The sequence below is a fragment of the Emydura macquarii genome, unplaced genomic scaffold (genome assembly GCF_026122565.2).
Source record: "Emydura macquarii macquarii isolate MOO-44397 ecotype Brisbane River unplaced genomic scaffold, CSIRO-AGI_Emac_v2 contig_1263, whole genome shotgun sequence".
NCBI classification, from domain to species: domain Eukaryota; kingdom Metazoa; phylum Chordata; order Testudines; family Chelidae; genus Emydura; species Emydura macquarii.
In genome coordinates this window covers 737,390-756,688 of record NW_027131400.1, presented here as the reverse complement: position 1 = coordinate 756,688, position 19,299 = coordinate 737,390, and the positions used below count along the sequence as shown (strand labels likewise).

The 19,299-nt window shown below is 41.4% G+C and overlaps 1 long non-coding RNA gene across 1 annotated transcript; it reads right to left on the bottom strand.

Annotated features, from left to right (window-relative positions):
• Positions 1–15,956: 15,956 nt before the first annotated feature.
• On the bottom strand, positions 15,957–19,082 carry LOC137154658 (uncharacterized). The gene is made up of 2 exons (XR_010920263.1): positions 18,951–19,082; positions 15,957–17,068 (listed from the first exon to the last, which is right to left on the bottom strand). It is a non-coding gene; the product is annotated as an uncharacterized lncRNA (long non-coding RNA).
• Between the last annotated feature and the right edge of the window lie 217 nt (positions 19,083–19,299).

Genomic DNA, 19,299 nt, shown 5'->3' with positions numbered 1-19,299 from the left:
TGTTTTTAGATCGAGAAGCAAAAACCAGGTTTAGTGCATTACTGTATAAATCTACCTCATTTTGAAAAATCTGTCAAATGCAAGACAAGGTTAGCAGGTAACAGCATGATTTTGAGATATACTATAGAAGATAAAATATCCTTCATGACTTCTTCCCCTGCGACAATCAGTTTTCATGGAGAATTACAAAGGAGGAGAATAGTCCCTGGCCTACTTCCTATCCCATTCTCTGACATCAAGATATGTAGCGCTCCCGGGTCTCTGCGTCATAGGCTGGTGCAGCTCCCAGTGACTACATTCCCTCTGGGGCTCCTTCAGACAGTGAGGCTCCTGCCTGAGTTTGCAGCATCCTTGGCCTCTGTAGTCTGGGGCTCTGTCACCATCTGAGCAGAAGCCTGCAAGGTGCATCCTCTCTCCTCAGCTGTCTGCCCCCAACTGAGCTGGGCTGCTCTCTTTTGTATTGAGGTTGCAGGTGGAGCATGCTCAGGAGAGCTATGGGGCATGGCCTCCTTGGCCCATAGAGTGGGATTGACCAGTGCCATGATAGGGTTATTTTGACTGGGGTCTGCATACTGCAGTGTGAACCCCAGAAACCTAGGTTTGAGTACCAGTTAGAAAAGTCTTAATGTAGATGCTCAAGTCCAGGGTTCCCTAACACAGGTCAACTGTCTCAAGTCTCGCTAATCCTGGATTTACATTGCAGTGCAGACATAACTTGAGTCACAATTCCATCCCTCTGCCTCACCCTTACTATGGGTGAGTGGGAGAGAGTAGAGCTGGTGGAAAACAGAATCTCTATCCCATGAAAAATTTTGAGATTTTGAAAATTTGTTTCATCCTAAATCACAACAAAAAATTAAAGTTGTGAAATTTCTTGTGAAACAAAATATGTAAATATTGTTTTCAGTCAAAAATTTCTGTAGTGAGGTGGTGTGGCCTCCCTCTGAGCCAGAAAGGAAGGGATCACTGTCAGTGCCTGGGTGGGTGGAGCCAGGCTGGACCCATCCCGCCCACTGGAAGTTGAGAGGCAGGACAGGAAGTATAAGAGGTGCCTCCAGCTCAGTGTCGAGAGAGCCAAGGAAGGAGACAGACGTGTCTTGCTTGCTGCTGGCCTCCAGCTCTGCTAGCAAGCCAGGTGCCACCCTGACCACAAAGGAGACCGAGGCTAGAGAGGAACTACTGAGACTGCCAGAAGCCAAATACCCGGATGAGGCAGAGGACCCCTGGACAATGGAGCTCTTCCGCAAATTGTGGTAGAAAGTAGCCCAGGGAAAACAGACTTTAGTCCAGTTCTTGTTGTGGGCATTTGTGTCAATGTGTTTTGGTGGGATCCCTAGTGAGCCAGTGATGAAATTCTGGCCATGGGCTGGGACCCAGTGGAGTATGGTAGGCCCACAGACTGCTTGACAGCTCTACCCAGCCTGAGGACCAGAGTCCCACAGACTTGATTGGCTAATTCCCCTGCCATTAGACTGTAGTCCTGGTCACATAAAGACGTGGTGTGGCCTCCCTCCAGCTCAGAGGGGGAAGAACGAATGATGCCCCACTACCATTCCATTTTGAAAAAATTGAAATGGTTCCATCTAATTTTGACTTTTTCGTAATTTTATGACATAATTTAAACTACAACCTAAATACATTTCAAATAAAAAAGTCATTTTGAAATGAAAATTTGAAATGTTCCATTCCAATAAGTCAAAACAGCACTTTTTGACCTTATCAAAATGTTTCAGTTTTTTTTCAAAACAGAATTTCAGCAAAATCATCACATTCCCCCAGAAAATTTCAATTTTGATGAAACAGCTTTTTCTGATGGAAAATTTTCAGCCAACTCCATATGGGACTGGTCCATGTTGGCAGCAAATTATAACACCTTTTTTGTGTGGCTCAGCTGTGCTGGTTGGTGTTTGGGGAATTGTAAATTGGAGCCCTTTCCAGCTTCAGGGGAAGAGTGGGTCACAATATCCTCTTACTCCTTCATTCTTAGACTCACAATCCAGGTAGCTCCTAGAGAGCTGTAAATGGAGTTCACACTCTGCTGTATGTCTTTGTGAGAGTGCATAATCCTAGTTAAAAAACTTGCTGTATGAGGAACACAATGATACTGTATTGTCTAACTGCAGATGTTGCCAGAGGAAACTCAACATTTACCTGCCACTGCCACAAAGAAGTGTCTGAGTCTCTGCGGTTATTTCCTGTTCTAAGACTAGGAAAAAACTCTGTAGTAACTGAATAGATGTTAATTGTTAAATAGTAACTGCTTCACTCACATCACTGCTTTACATTACATGCTGTTTCTTAAATGGTTCCATTTTGTAAACAGTACCAGTTTCAAGTGAACTCAGATCAGGAAACTCAGAGAGAGGTATATGTGAAATCCTGCATGGAAATATTTTTTCACAGTGGCTCAGCAACCTTCCCTTTCCCTCAGCTTGTTTCTCTCTTTTAAATTCTGAAAATGTCTTCTCTCCTGCAAGTTCCCAGTGAGAGCAATATAATAGACAGTTAAGTTACTTTGTTTTTCTTCATCTTCCATCCCGCCTCCTCTGAATTCATTTTAGCTATCCATACGACTCTGCAGAGCATCACTGTACCATAGTTCAGTAGGCAATCAGTAATGAGACTCAGGCCTTGAAAAGTGCAAAGGCAATGAAGATATAAAAAAAGGCAAAGGGAAGTCAAAGTTTTCTCCATTAAGAGTATGCGTTGTTTAAAATGTAATGGAGTGCATTTCCAAAGGCTATAGACCAGCCACATAAGTTAAGAGAGTAAAAATAAATATGTTTTCTTCTTGTTTGGTTTTAAGAGATATTGGAATAAGTTGTTAATATCGTCTTTCCAGGAGAAGGCATTAATGTTATCTGTCTGCCATTTTCCAGTTATGACATTGTTACTCCCCTGGAGGTTTACATGAACTTTCCTTATGCTGTGGCTGGCAGCCACTGCATCTCTGAGGAAATAATGTCAAAATGCTAATTACTATGCCTGGTATTTATATAAGATCATCTGATTCATTATATTTCAATTCTTTCTTCCTGGAGCATTATCTGAACGTCAGACTGCTGCATTATTATAAAGTCATATTTAATTCCTTAACTTCCTATTCCCTTGGATCTATGATCTGTAGTGTTAATACTCTATTCACTGACAAAAAACTTGGTTAATACAGTTAAGTAGCATGGTGGTGTGTCATGCCCCTCCAGAACACTGAATTCTGCAAGACTCAAACTTATGAAAACTAGGAAATGGAGAGTTGAAGTACACACCCTTGTAATCTTAACTCTACACTCCCCTGGAACTGGCAAAAGCCACTGGAAATTATCTGTGTGCACTCCAGCTGTGCTAGCAGTGTTAGGTGTAGCTGTATTGGATGGCAGAGGGATTTGTTGAAGCATCCTGGAAAAGCTGTAATTGTGATATGTTGTATAGGGGACTCTGATCCTGGGGGATGGGAAGTAATTGAAGGAAACAGGTGTTTGTATACCTTAAAGCAAGCAGTTATTGGTTACTAAAGGGCTCATTAACCTAGCGGAGAAAGATATAACAAGAACCAATGGCTGGATGCTGAACTCAGACAAATTCAAATCTGAAATGAGGTGCATATTTTTAACAGTGAGGGTGATTAACCATTGGAACACACTATCAAAGGAAGTGGTGGATTCGCCATTTCTTGATGTCTGCAAATCAAGAGATTTAAACAGAAATCAAAACTGGATACTCTTGTGGAAGACATGATTTAGCCAAGCACAAGTTATTGGGGTCCATCCAAGGGTACCTTGGTGAAATTTAATTGCCTGTGGTAGGCAGAAGATCAGAATAAAGTGATCTAATGATCCTTTATGGCCTTAGATTCTATGAATTCTTCCGCACCAGATTATTTTCTCCATCTCCCTGCCAGGATGGGAGTATTCTGTACAATATATGTTCTAACAGAATCTTAATAATCATAATATTTAGCTTTAATAGGGCCTTTCATATGTTCGAATCATTATTCAGGCCTTAACTAACTCCCTTACCCTCTAATAACACCTTGCATTCACTTAGCACTCGCCTTTTCTGGATGTCAATGTGCTTCAATAAAAATGTTAATTTGGTCTCCTAGCAAGACTGTGGGATAGATTAGTATTGTTGTTCCCATTTTAGAAATAAAGAAACTGAGGCAAAGAGAAATTAAATACCTTGGCCAGGGTCACACAATCAGTTTGTGATAGAATCCAGTTATTCTTACTCCTGTATCTACGACTTGGCTGGATTTCTCTGGCAGACATTGGACAGATTGTTTCAATTAATTTCCAGCTCTACAAATCTTATAGGGTACGTCTACACTGCAATAAAAGACGCATGACATGGCTGTGGCTGGACCTGGTCAGATGACTCAGGCTGGAACCTAGACTCTGAGACCCCATAAGGGGGAACAGTCTCAGAGCACAGGCTCCACTCCAAACCCTAACATCTAAACTGCAATTTTATAGCCCCATAACCTGAGCCCTGCGAGCCCGACTTAGTGTCATGGGTATTTTTATCACAGCATAGGTGTAACCACAACAGTCAGTGAGGTGGTCCCCTTTCAAATGAGTATAATGCAGGTTTCTATCTTTTGAAACATATAACCAGAGGAGCATCTACCCATTCACAAAAGCAAATTAATGTGGATCAAGATATCCCCTAGAGAGCAGGGAGTGAACTCACTAAGTGATTAATGCAGACACACTTCAATATGTAGAACTAATGAACAAAGGGAAACACTCATTGTTCAAATTTAGTTTTATTTCTTTTGACCAGCCACATTCAAGAGTTTAGGATGAAGTGGTCTTCAGAAGTTTAAACATGAAGGGCTAAACTGTAGCATCAATCCACAACTCTTTGTTGGGGTTGAACAGCTTCTTCCTGCTCCAGGAGTCATTTCACCTCAGCAACATGCAGGGGAAGTGCAGGTATTTTACCATTCCTTAAAGTGGGTGCAATTTGAACCTCCTTCCAGAGCTGCTGGTCAGCATGGAGGGTGGATCAGAGCTATGACCCTTTCCCTTCAAATTGTTCCTATATCTTTTTATGTTGGCCAGTCCCACTATGTTTGCCATCCATGTTTCATTGATGGGGAAAATGAGGCACCAAGCAATTCCAAATGACTTACCCAATGTCACACAGGAAATTAGTGGCAGATCCAGGAGCAGAACCAAGCCCTTGATTCTCTGTACTTTAGCTATGTGACCATTTATTCCCATTTAGCCTAATATATTTTTAAAATTTTCCTCAGACTTGCTCAAAACACTCCTGGAAGAATCAAAAGATTCCTGGGGAAAACAGCCTCACAGTTTGAATGTCTCTGCTCTAAAGTAACCAGCCCAAAGTATGAACAGTTTATGAAGCATATCACATTTCACAGACGCCATGCATCTCAAACTCCCTGACAGAACCTCCTGTGTAAAATTAGAATTTTAAGTATTCTTTTTCAATTTACTACAGTAGATTTTCTAAAGTAGACATTTCCCTGATAAGTCTTTATACTTCCTATTGTTTAAATAAAATATTATTGTCTTTTTTAAAAAAAAAGAAAAGAAATAATCCAATTATGCAAACTCTCAGAGTAAGGAAATGCAAATGAAGCCACAGCTAGAAATTTAATTTAACTTCTCAAGAGATTAGAAAATTCAGTTCTGGGAAACAGATGACTCAAATTAACTTATAAATGCTACATTTAAGATTATGGACCAAATTTTCAAAAATATTTCAACTCAGCCTCAGAACCTAAACCCATGCAAACACCTGCATCACCAGTTCTAACTACCCAGCTTTCTAACTACCCAGCTTTCATGCACAATTGCCTTTGGTGTGCACATAAATGACACGTATAATATTTCAGGTTGTCTTTGCATATTCATTTCATTATCCATCATGATTATGTTTTGATGCCTGCCCTATTTTAATAACATATGGTCTAACTTAGCTTTCCTATAGTGTTGCTATTCTAGTATGGCTAATGAATATACCTGAAGAGTGATGTGAAAAGGCGACTGATATATCTCGATTCTGGTTAGTACAACTGAGTTATGGCTGAATAATATAGGTATCTCCCTACTATGTAGCTAGCAGCACTTCAGTACTGAACTCACCTCAGACATATTCTTCTTGAAATTTGTCTATAATATATAACTTATGTGTGATCAAATAACATGAAGTTTCAGAATAATTAGAGAAATTGGAGATAGAAAAGACCTAGCAGATCTCTTTGTTCATATTCCTGCCAAAGCAGGACACATAGCTAGATGAAATGTTAAACGGCCAAAATCTCTTCTCCATCACACTGATGCAACCACAGTGATTTGCGCTGATGTAATTGAGATTAGAATTTGGCCCTAGATATCCATCCAAACTATACTTTTGAAGTACAGCACTGGAATGTCTTGGGTTGACAAAATTGGGCTGGAAATTTTCCAATAGCAGAATTTCTTGCAGTAATTTGGCACATTTACTTCTGGGCCCAGTCAGACCCCGCAAATTCACCAGAGTGCCAAAATTCTTTAAAAAGTCATGCACTTCTGAACTTCAGAAAGATCTCATTTTGATTCAATTAAGGTTTGGGTCGGAGTTTAAGACTGAGTCTTATTTGATAAAAAGTGATTCACCCATCCCTAGTCTTTTTAGCTTAATTGCATTATAAAGTGTCAAGCAGAAATTGGGAAAGAAATTTTATTCTGTTGTTCATGTATTGTTAAATGTGAATGGTATCAGTGCATCCACCTTGGGAATTCATGTTTTCTTAGTTTTTCACATTTGCATAAATCTTCTATAATGGTTTATTTTGCATATCTACTGACTTGTAACTATTTCTGAGAAGAGTAGTTCATGGAACAGTGATACTGAAAGGCAAATTCTATCTTGTAGCTGATGGAGATTATTGAACAACGTACACTTGGCATTTTGCATTATTTAGAACACAGGCTAAAATTCTGTTGGAATTAATTAATTTTATAGTTGGTGTACTGACAGCTAAAATGGGTATGGAGCTTGGAATGCTTCTTTGTCACTAATCTAAGGATTGCGGTGTCTAAAAGAACTAGAAAGACCAGAGCCACAAAATTTGGATTTGAATCCAGCAGGAAATTCCCCAAAGTTTAAGGGTTTGCTGATGATAAAATTATGTTGTTTCATTACCCAGATAGGTTTCAGCAGTGGAGTTTGGGTCCAGTTCTACATTTTCCCCAATGTCCATGGATGTTTGAATCCATGAATTTGGTTTGGGTCTGTTGTGTATTTTGTGTCCTGCCTAGTTTTTAGTTGTAGCAATAGAGTCTAGCTGGTTGCAATAACAACAGAACTAGACTATTATGGGACAGCTCCATCAGTTCTGGCTGCTCTTAGAGTAGTTGAATAAAGAGTCTAGGTGTGTTATCTCTCTCTCTGTTCCTGTCTGCTGTTTTCTCTCTGAATGCAAGTAACTTCTAAATATCCAAACATAACAAAGTGGCGACGAGGAACAACGGACCTGTGCTGCTACTGCCACCAGCAAGAAGCAATAGTAAACATAAAGAAAACCATGGATGGCTGGCTGTTTGTGCTGACGGTAGAAACCAAAAGTAAAACAAACAGGTTGGGAAGGGGGGAGGAAGCAAAAGAAGCCAAAGCAGTGCTAGTTAAAGAAAATTATTAGTAATTGTGTGTAAACAACAATACACATGAATAAAAGACACTAAAAAAAGGAAAAAGAAAAAAGAAAGAGTTAGCAATGGCTACACTTACTGGGCCCCTGGGACATTTTGATGAAACTGTGGAGCAATGGAGCTCATATAATGAGCATTTTGAGTTTTTTGTTGTTGCAAATGGAATAGGAGCTGATACGAATGTGGCAACTTTCTTACCTGTTATGGGAGCTAAAACCTTTAGTCTGCTGTGCAGTTTAGTGCATCCTGAGAAGCCAGGCACAAAATCTTACGGTGGCATTGTGAAAATCCTGGAGGCACATTTTCCCCCAAAACCACTGGGAATTGCAGAGTTTGGTTCCATAAAAGGAATCAAGAAGAAGGTGAAACAATTGCCCAATTTGTAGCAGTGCTTAAGAAGCTTGCTGAGCACTGTGAATTTAATGATGTGTTAAATAACACGCTGTGTGATGAGTTAGTGTGCAGTCTGCGCAGTAAAGCAATACAGAAGTGCCTATTGACAGAGGCTAAGATCACCTTGCAGAATGCCATTCATATTGCAGTTTCTATGGAATTGGCAGCAAAAGAACACAACAACTAAGTGCATCAACCAGAGTGCATAAGGTGTCACAAGAACCTACCAACAAGACAATGGAGAGCCGGGAATGTTACCGCTGTGGAAAGCCTGGTCACAATGCATTGGAATGCTGCTGTAAAGACCTAGTGTGTCAACAATGTGGCAAAAAGGGACACACTGAGCTTGCCTGCAGACATAAGAAAGAAGAGTCAAACGGAACAGGCAAGCAGGAGAAAAAGAAGCCTGCTGTCTGGCAAACCAAAAAGGAAAATCTGTATGTGGTAGAGCAGGCTCAGGATGATCAAAGTGACACCCAGTCAGAAGAAGTGCCACTCCACATTTTGTCCATGGCAGTTGGCTCACATGAATACTGGATAACCCCGCTTTGGAAGGTAAACCTGTATGCATGGAACTGGACACAGGTGCAGCAGTGTCGCTGGTCTCAGACACTATGTATAAGGAGAAGCTAAATAGTTCTGAAGATGTACACTGGACAAACTGTATCCATGTTTGGCACTACTGATGTTAAAGTGGGGCTCAATGGACAGACTGCTTAATTGCCACTGTTTGTGGTGGAAGGCGATTACCTAGCCTTAATTGAAAAGTCATGGCTTAGGAAGATCCTGATGAATTGGGCAGAAGTACACAGGATGGCAAAAGAAGAAACAGGTCTGACAGCTTGTGATAGGGTGGACTTACCCCACACGGAAGGAGTTAAGCTGACTCTATGGGCGGCAGAAGTCCTGCCCTCCAGACTCTACTGCGCATGCTTCAACTGCTACCCTAACATACAAAAGAGCAGCCCAACTCATTCTAGGCTGACCACCAAGGAGGGAAGAGGTGTGCAGGAGCTCCTGATGGTGGGAGCCAGGAACCTGGGAGACCTCATCGGAGACCGGCCACCCTTCATTGGCTGCCCGGAGCCAGACACCCAAGGAGATGCCTTCGTCAGGGGGCTCCACAACCCAAGGGAGACACGAGCAGCAGCTGAGCAGAAAGGGGAACCCAGAAGCATGAGGGACGACCCTAGCGACGGCCAGATAGGAAGTAGCCCAGGGGGCTGGCATGGTGTAACCGAGGGTGAAGAGAGGCACCGGTCAGTGTGTTTTGGGAGAATCCTCGCTGACCTGGTGTTGACACCAATAGGGCCTTGGGCTAGGGTTCAGAGGAGCAAGGAGGGACTGAGCCCCCCTACCCTGGGTGCCACCCCCAAAGGGGGCGCCCCACTACGCCAACGGACTGCCAAGGCCATACAGCCCTGACCTGAGGGCAACTACTGGGTCTGGCCGCTAGGCCGTACCACCCTGACCTGAGGGCGGCTATTGACTCTCGGTGCTAAGCCATACCACCACAACCCGAGGGCAGCTATTAGCTCTGACCACTAGGCCATGTTACCCATCACGGGAGCCAGACGATAGTCCTTGGACCCGCAGGACTCAAGGCCGAGGGGACACAGTTTTGTTAACTGCACTCGCGGGGGCGCCCCATTCCCCTCATTACACCATTGAACTTCCCCACCGGGGGTGACGAGGAGGGCTTATCCTGCAACACAGCTGTATTAAAGTAACATGCTGCTGTTTTTGGAGAGGATCTGGAAAGTATGAAAAAAATCACTGTGAAATTGAACATTAAGCTTTGACAGCCAACTAAAATGTCTGAAAGCTAGAACTGTGCCATATGCCATCAGGCCAAAAACTGAAGAGGACCTGGAGTGCCTGGTCAAATATGGAGTCCTAGTACCAGTTACCCACAGCCAATGGGCAACACCAATCATTCCAGTATTGAAGAAAGATGACTCCATTTGGATTTGTGGAGATTTTAAGGTTACTGTTGTGTGCAGAGCAATACCCTCCTCAAGTAGGTGCAGGTAGGTGTTGTGTGCAGAGAAATAGCCTCTTCCCCACATCGATGACCTCTTCACTGGCTTGGAAGCCTTGGAATCCATTTTGTCTTCAGTTGGGTTCAGCTTATCTACCTCTGAATCAAGTCATCTGCAACTGAAGCTGTGAAATAAAGGACTGAGACCCATCCAGGTACTGGATGTGCACCAGAGGGACTATACAAGCCTGCAAACTCCATAATTCTTCTAGAAACCTGATGTATATGGACTTTCAAATCATTTGTATGTATCTGATTGCTTTAATCATTTAACATTTCTCTTATTGTTTGTTCCTTTCTTTTTATAATAAACCTTTAGTTTTAGTTACTAAAGGATTGTCTGGCAGCGTGGTATTTTGGGTAAGATCCAAACTTATATTGATCTGGTACTCTGGCTGACCCTTTGGGGTCAGAAGGAACCTTTTTAGTAAAGAGCATAGAGTTTAAATAACTGATCCCTTTACTGGACCTAGTGGCTGATTGGGAGCTGGAGACTGAAATGCAGTAAAGGGGCCTGTGTGTATTAGTGTACTGGGTCTTGATAACCTGTTTGAGGAATCAGAAGCACTGTTTGTGGCTGGTTGGGAAGTCTGGCTTCAGTGTCACCCACCAGAGCTGGGAAAATCTGCTCTCCTTTTGCAACCTGCCCTGACCTTGGCATTTTCAGGTGGCTACCCTAGGCACGAAAGGGTCACACAGACAATTAAACAAGCTTTAAAATTTGCATGGGACATTTGTCCACTCAAAATCATCTGGACACCTTCTTACTATCCTATACAAACACACCTCATGCTATGATCAAAGCATCTCCGGCCTTTCTAATGATGGGACAACAGCTGTGCACTTGCTTTAATCTGCTGAAATCCTCCAAAGTATGACAAGTTGTGCAACATCAACAGCACAACTAAGTCATCAGATGTGCACCCAGAGTAAAAGACCGAATGTTTAGTCCTGGACAGTCTGTTCTAGCTCGAAACTATGTTTCTGGAGCTAAATGAGTCTCTGCTCATCACCCAGACAAGACCTGTTTCCTACATTGTCCAGACTGCAAATTATCTTACCTGGCAGCGGCATGTAGATCAGTTATTGAATTCATACACTGCATTGTATCAGTCATACAAGTCCCAAGGACACATCTCCAGTTAAACTGCCTGACCTCACCATTGCAGGTGATATATCCCCGAGACAAGAATCACACGTTCCTTACTCCCCTCCTTCCTCTGTAGCAGATACAGCACCTTCATCTATTCGAGCAGATACAGCACCCTCACCTGTTCAAGTTATGAGTCCTGTGCCCATTTTTAGACCTACACCAATAACACCTTCCGGTGCAAGAACACCACAAGTCCATCATTATCCAACTAGAGAGAGAAGGCCTCCTCAATGGTTGAATCTTTAGTTAGGGCAATACCATGTTTATAGGGCAGAATAATCCCCGGGGTTTAGCCAGGAGATGAGGCAGTCTATCCTCATTCCCTAGTTTAGTGATTGTTCTGTTAAATGGACATTTTCATTAAGGGGCGAGGAATATGTTGTGTATTTTGTGTCCTGCCTAGCTTGTAACCATAGCAACAGAGCCTACCTGGTTGCCATAGAAACAGAGCTAGAATATTATGGGATAGCTCAGCCAGTTCTGGCTGGTCTTAGAGTAGTTGAATAAAGGGTCTGGGTGTGTTTTCATCTTTCTGTCTGCTGTTTTCTCTATGAGTGCAAGTAACTTCCAAATATCCAAACATAAAGGGTCCATTTCTAAATAGTATATGCAGAGTTGTCTTGGACATCGTTCAATGTATACTATAACTCAATTATAGATTCACATTCATTTTTATTGATACTGTCCATTAAATACTTTCAGCCATCCTTTTTAGGAATATTCTTGGCAATTGGTGATTTTGTTTTAGAGTGAGGGGCTCAGGTTTTGAATATAATTGATTCCAATGAGGCTGAGCTCTAGGAAACACTACGGTAGTCGGATGGTCCAGTGGATTGGGTATTGGACCTACATTCATGCAACTTAGGTTCATTTCTTGACACAGACCTCCTGTGTGGCCTTGGGCAAATTACTTAATCTACACTGTGTTTCACTACTCTGTCTTTCAAATGAGAATAAAACTTCCTCAAACAGGTGTTGTTAAGATAAAATCCATTTATAATTGTGAGGGACTTTTATTTCAGTAGTAGTTAGAATGATAATACAAAATTAAAGAGGGCATATAAGTGCCTAGATAGATAGCTATCAATGGGAACATCTATACTGCAAAAAAAGACCCATGGTAGCAAGTGTCCAAGACTAGGTCAACTGACTTGGGCTTGCAGAACTCATGCTGCAGGATAAAAATAACAGTGTAGCCTGAAATCTGGTGAGCTTTTTAGTTTCATAGCATGACCCCAGTGTGATGCTAGCAGACCAGGTGCCACTTCATGCCAAGGCTGCAAGCCTCACTGAACACTGACAAATGCATAACTGGAAACCAGTCTGGCTTAGCTGTGTGTTAATATTAAGATAAATATTAGAACTGTAAGAATGTGTTTAGTGTCTAGACCTTATAAATAGTGTAGGATGCAGCATATTTTGATCTCACTTATAACCTCTGTAGCTTGTGGTATAAAGTTATATTGAGTGTTTGAATTGTAAACCTATGTAACTGTGTAACAGATCAACCAGGAAAAGAAGCACTAATTAAGGTAAACTGCACATAAGATGTGTCCATTGAAGGCAAATGAGGCATTGTGTAGCATCAAAGGACAGAGACCTTGGTGATTGCATTCCTTGCTCAGTCCAGGAAGGAGAGACCTTCATATGAACTCATCCCATAAGCTTGGATTCTGGATGAAGGGGATAAAAATTCCTGACAAGGAGAAACTGGGATTTTTATGCTGTCTGGACTCCGGAGGACAAAGATTCTTAAACATAAGAAAGAGATACCCATGCTGCTTGGCATGGGTCAGCCCTAACGGACCTATAGAGCTGCTTGTTATTGAAGCATAAATTACCTTTTTAATTCGAAGAGTGTAACTCTGTGTGTGTGTGTGTTTCCTATTTTAACCTTGCAAATAACTCTCATTTCTTTTCTTAGGTAATACATCTTAAGTTACTTTATTACAAGACTAGCTACGGGCATTGTCTTTCATTTGAGATCTGAATGCAATTGACCTGGGGTAAGTGACTGGTCCTTTCAGTCGGAATATCCTGAATATTGAGATTTTTGATATAAAACAAACATCTGTCACATAGTCCAGCTTGCCTGGGTAGCAATATAGACTGGAATGCTTAAGGGGACCATTTGCGTCTGCATGGTGAGATTGTTATAGTGCTTTAGCAGTTCACACTTGTTACTGGGTTGATGAAGTCTAATTATAGAACATACAACTAGTTTGGGGTGTCTGTTCTGCTTTTTGCAGTCTGCCCTAAGGTTGGCACTCAGTGGCATAAGCCATTCCAGACAGGTTGACCCCTGTAAGCCTGAGTCACTTGACCCAATCTCTGAGACATGCTGCCACAGAGATTTTTTTGCCGGGTAGACATACCCTGTGAAACATAAGGTGACGTGTACATGTTTTTGTGCACATTTTTAGAATTAGATCCAAACTGCCTGTAACTAAGATTTCTGAAAATGGGCACCTAAAGATAGACTAATTGTAGTCTGATATTCAAAAGTGATGAGTACTCAGTAATTCCCATTGATTACCTATTAGAACAGTCTTTATATTGCTCCTCTGCAGTTAGAAATGTTGGGTCAGGTTCACCTGCTTATGAGCATCTCCTGCAAGGTGTTGAATAAAATAACAACTGAAGGCATTCAGGCCCCTGGGAGTTAGGCACCTAAATATCTTTGAGGATCTGGGCTTAAGGTCCTCAAAGGATCAGGCTTTTAGCTGGCTAATCCATTCATCCTTATTTTATACTGTGCTTATCAGTGTAGTATCAAATCTTCTTAAAAGGCCAACAGCTGAATGGGGGTGGAAATTGTCTCATGTCACTGAGGGGAGGCATGCTTTGCTGTTGCTGGTTCTGTGCTAAATAGAGGTTGCGTCATTGGGTATGTCAATCTGCCACTTTTTCACAACCAGTATATTAATTTAAAACAAAACAGCAAACACACAAAGTTTTCATGAAATGTAGGACTGGAAGGACTTAGTAAGTCATCTAGTCCAGTCCCCTGCACTCGAGGCAGGACTACGTAATAACTAGACCATTCCTGACAGATATTTATGTAACCTGTTCTTAAAAACCTCTAATGACAGAGATTCCACAACCTCCCTCACCAATTTGTTCCAGTGCTTCACTGCCCTGAGAGTTAGGACATTTTTCCTAATGTCCAACCTAAACCTCCCTCGCTGCAATTTAAGCCCATTGCTTCTTGTCCTATCCTCAGAGGTTAAGGAGAACAATTTTTCTCTCTCCTCCTTGTAATACCCTTTTATGTACTTGTAAACTATTATCGTGTCCCCCCTCAGTCTCCTCTTCTCCAAACTAAACAAACCCATTTTTTTTCAATATTTCCTCATAGGTCTTGTTTTCTTAGACCTTTAATCATTTTTGTTTCTCTCCTCTGGACTTTCTGTAATTTCTCCACATCTTTCCTGAAATGTGGCACCCAGAACTAGACACAATACTCCAACTGAGGCCTTCAGTGTGGAGGTGACTGAATTAATTACTTCTCATGTCTTGCTTACAACACTACTGCTATTACATCCCAAAAAGATGTTTGCTTTTTTTGCTACGTCACACTGTTGGCTCATATTTAGCTTGCGATCCACTATAACCCCCAGATCTGTTTCTGCAGTATTCCTTCCTAATCAGTCATTTCCCATTTTGTAAGTGTGCAATTGATTGTTCCTTCCTAAGTGAGTACTTTGTATTTACCCTTATTGAATTTGCTAGTTTGTTTATGAGAAGGTAATGTGAGACAGTGTCAAAAGCCTTACTGAAGTCAAGATATACCACATCTACCACTTCCCCCCATCTACAAGACTTGTTACCCCATGACTATTAGCTATTAGGTCGGTTTCCTATATGGTTTTCCTATAGAAATATAGCTTGAAAAAATGTTAATTATTTTGTCAGCAATACTGACATCAGAGAGAGTTGGTCATTTACTTTTATTTCAGTAGTAGTTGGAATGATCATACAGAAAATCAAGTTTCAATTCTTTAGCTAGCTTGTCCAGCTCTTGGAGTTTTTCTCTTTGTGCACCTGTTCCTTTTACTAAAACCTTGGAAAAATAATTATTTTAGCTTTCTTCTTTCCTCAGAATATCTTTTTTTTTTTTTTTTGCCCCTTGCCTTTTATAAAATATGTTCCTTAGTGATAAATCTCATTTTTAATTATAAAGAGTTTTGGCTTCTTTTTGCCTGTAAGAGTTAGTACTGAGGAGAGGGTAAACATTTCAATTTCAAGATCAGGAGGTAAATCCAACAGGTCTGTCAACAATTTTTGCTTTCTTATTTAAAGTTGTCCTTTTGTATCCCTCTAGGAAAACCTACAGTATTGTTTCTCTCTGACCAGCTTTTCTGCTCCACTGTTTTTCTTTTTAATTTCTCAGTTGAGTTGAATTGTCCACTAGAGATTTGGATTTTACCACATAACTGTCTTCAAATACCGAAGTCTCATCTTCTGTTTCAATTACTCTCTGAAAGCAAATAGAATATACTGGATTTTATCCCAGTTAACATCTTCAAAAGTTTTTTGTAATGCATTTTCTACAGAATTTTTGAGTTATTCCCTTGATTACCCATTGATATCATTAAATGAAAGCAAAATCAGCAAGAAGTTAAAGCAACAACAACTAAAGAAGAAGTAGGCCCAGGTTAAAAAACAAAAATACCAATAAAAGCACCTATATGACTCAGGGGTGGTATGTCCCATAAAAATTCAATAAGTTTTAGACACAGATTCAATCCCTTGATGTCTACAGAATTTCATAATGTCCTACTGTGACATGCCCCAGTGTACAATCTGGACTGTTAAACAGCTGGGGAGCCCCCTTAACTCTCCAGCCTGAGATGCCTTTTATGTTGCTTTGCTGGTGAACAATCACTTCTCCAGGTTCTGCTCTCTCTCAGCCTCCAGCATGTAACTTGCTCCCAGCTCCACTGAGTGCTACTAGCTAGCCACTGAAATTACTTACAGGGCGACACCGGCACGTTCTTAGTCCCAGCCTTAACGGCCACTTAAGCAATTAATAGTTTAACACCTTGCTGGTATACCAATGTGTCTTTGTCTTTTGAGAAACATGGAGTACAGGGTGTCACACATACCAACACCTGCTCCTCCCAGCTTGATGGTTGGTATATCCTTCTGTCTCGGATTCATTTATCTTTCATTTAAATTTCCTACTGGGTCCTCCCAACATCGAATGTGCTATTTAATCTCATTCTGAAACCACTTCTCATAAATGGTGTAGGAGATGCTCCAGGCAATCCACACTGAGAAAAATATAACACCCAGTGGAAGATGAATCCATCCTACATTGTACACTGAGTAGGATGTACAAAAATATGATTTTTTTCAGACCATAGTCCCATGTGGGGACATTCCGTGGAGGACAGGTTTGCTGAATAAACCCTTTGAATTCCTTTCACTTATACAAAGTGTCCCTGTATCTTAAACCCATGTGACATGATACCACCTCATATAGCTTTTAACAATAGACAATGCAGCACACACTCCTTCCCATTCTTCAGTAAGACTATTCTTAATTACTGTGTCTCAAGTGTGGTTATGTGTAACATTGAGGAAGGTCTAATTTAGTGTAACATCATGTGCATTACACAAGGACTTATTCTAACAAACATGTGTCCCTATATGCATGAAGGTGTGGTAAGAAATAGCAATGGTAAGGTTGCAGTCATCTTGAACACCACGCCAGGAATGAATTGTTCTAGCACCATTCAACGTCCTTGAAAAACTCCTCCAGAGATCCATTCTTGTGCTAGCACAACATTAGAAACCACCACCACTGTGGCACATCTGTAAAACAAAACAGGGAAGAAAGCATTTCTCATTTCCTTTTATTTACATTTGTGGGCTTTTAGCTGGCTTGCATGGACCCAACACTGTCCTTTGTCTCTCAGGTCCAGTAGGTATACATAGGGTCCCAGTCTGTCAATTCTGAGGTAGAAACTGTGCCACTTCGCCTCTGAGAATGAATTAGATATTGCCTGGTCATTATCTTTGGTCAACCCAGACATTCAATCAGATCTCCCTTCACATCAAACCACACTTTAGTTTTTGTTGTTGTTCTGCTTCATCTGGTTGCCACCACACCCCTTTGAATCTGTAAAATCTGCTTTAAAATCCTGCATACATGTTTCAGATAGGTTTATAGTCGGCAAATATTCGAGGAGTTGGTTAATCATATCTTCCCACATCCTCATTGGCCTCCCCATTAAGCTTCATACGGAGACAATCCCATGGATCTGAATTCTCCTGCTCAGATCTTCATCAATACTAAGGGCAGTGCCTTATCCCAATTACTATTAGTACTGTTTACCCCTTTTTTAAGTTCTGTCTTAATAGTACTGTTCATTCTTTCCATTTGTCCACCTACTTCCTTTCTTTTTTAATACTGCTCAGTCTCCTGATCTTCCCAGATCTTCCCTTACCCCAAAATCCCTATCTCTAGTCTGGAATCTCCTACCTCTAAGGCTGGATTCCACTTTGAAAACTTTGGCCTCTCATATGGACACATTTTTTTTATTTAGTTCACACCAGTATTCCACTCTAGCCAACAGATCCAAGTCATCAGAGTTAGGGGAAAACTGTAAAATATACTGTTTACATTCTTGGGCAAGCACATGAGAAATAAATTGTGTGTGCTGGATCTCCTTTGCCCAATCAGTTCATAACATTCCTCTTTTGCATATTCCACTCCATTGTCTCACTTGACCTTTTCTCGGCTAGAGATTTCATGCCAAATACCTCTGCTGTGGCTGATCTCATGTTCTAAAGCAACTTCAAAAGTTGGGCTCCTAACACTGAATCGGTTTGAGTATGTCCAATTACCCATGGCCACATATTCCCCAGGTTTCACTATAATACCTTTCCTCATTCATCTGTACTTAACTGATCTAAATCTCTCATTTATTCCCTTTAACAGCCATTGGATGAACTTGTTCCAATTATCCCTAAGTGATGGTTCCTACTCATTAACAAAGGATTTCATCTCTGGTATCCAGAAGAGGCAATTCTCAGTATTCATTCTTTGTTTCCTGGGTCCATCTGCCTCAATTTTAACCATAAACAGTCTGTGGTACAAATTCTGATGCCTGGGACACTCTCTATAATTGATTCCAGGTATAGCCTCTTTTAGTATCCTCATAAGCAGGAGGTGCTGTATTAACTGGCCTTGATCCATACTTATATCCTGCAGACACATTACGGGCTGGGGAAAGCCCTCCTGGATTCTGCCTCCTGTGGTGCTGATATCTCCACATCTACCACCTGGTCTAAAAGCTGGTCCCATTCTTACTTGATTTCTTCACAGCTTCATTTTGTTTTGAGAATATCTCATTAGATTGTAAAGTATGTACCTTATACATTTCCCTCTACTCCTGCAATTCTTTTCCTTTTTCAGTTCATTCACTTCCATAGATAACCTCTTCATTTCTTTACATAGGATTAACCAAGTTTTCTGTTTCTCCTTTTTATATTTTTATCCAGCACTGTTTGTTGGAGTTCTTTATCTAGCTGATCCCAGTCTCCCCTGCCATTTTCATGAGGAGTCCATAAGGGACCACCTTTTGCTTGAATCCAGTCCTCCAAGACAGTGCATGCTTCCCCACACTTAAACCCTTCCAATTCCATTTCCCTTAGTGTGAGAGTCGCAACCTACTATTAAGTGGTAAATTACCTGCTCCAGATCAGCAGATCCCAGTTTGCAACACCAAAAATGTTTTCTCTCGAGACCTTAACTTCGCCATTCCCAAGATCTCAGCCTGACTCCAGACTCGTCACTCAGATTTCTTTACTGTGTGAGATAGTGAGGGCAGTAGGAGAGTGCAGGAAGGGAGGTATGTGAGCCCAAGAATGCTCAGGGCTCTGTTCCTGGCGGATTAGCTAAGTGCCATTAGGGGGCAATTAGGGGCAGCTGGGGCCAATGAAGGACCAGCCAGGAGCCTCATAAAAGCCCTCCGCCCCAAACAGTCAGAGCACAAGCAGGAGGAGTGTGCTGTGCCGTGCCGTGCCGTGCCGTGCCGTGC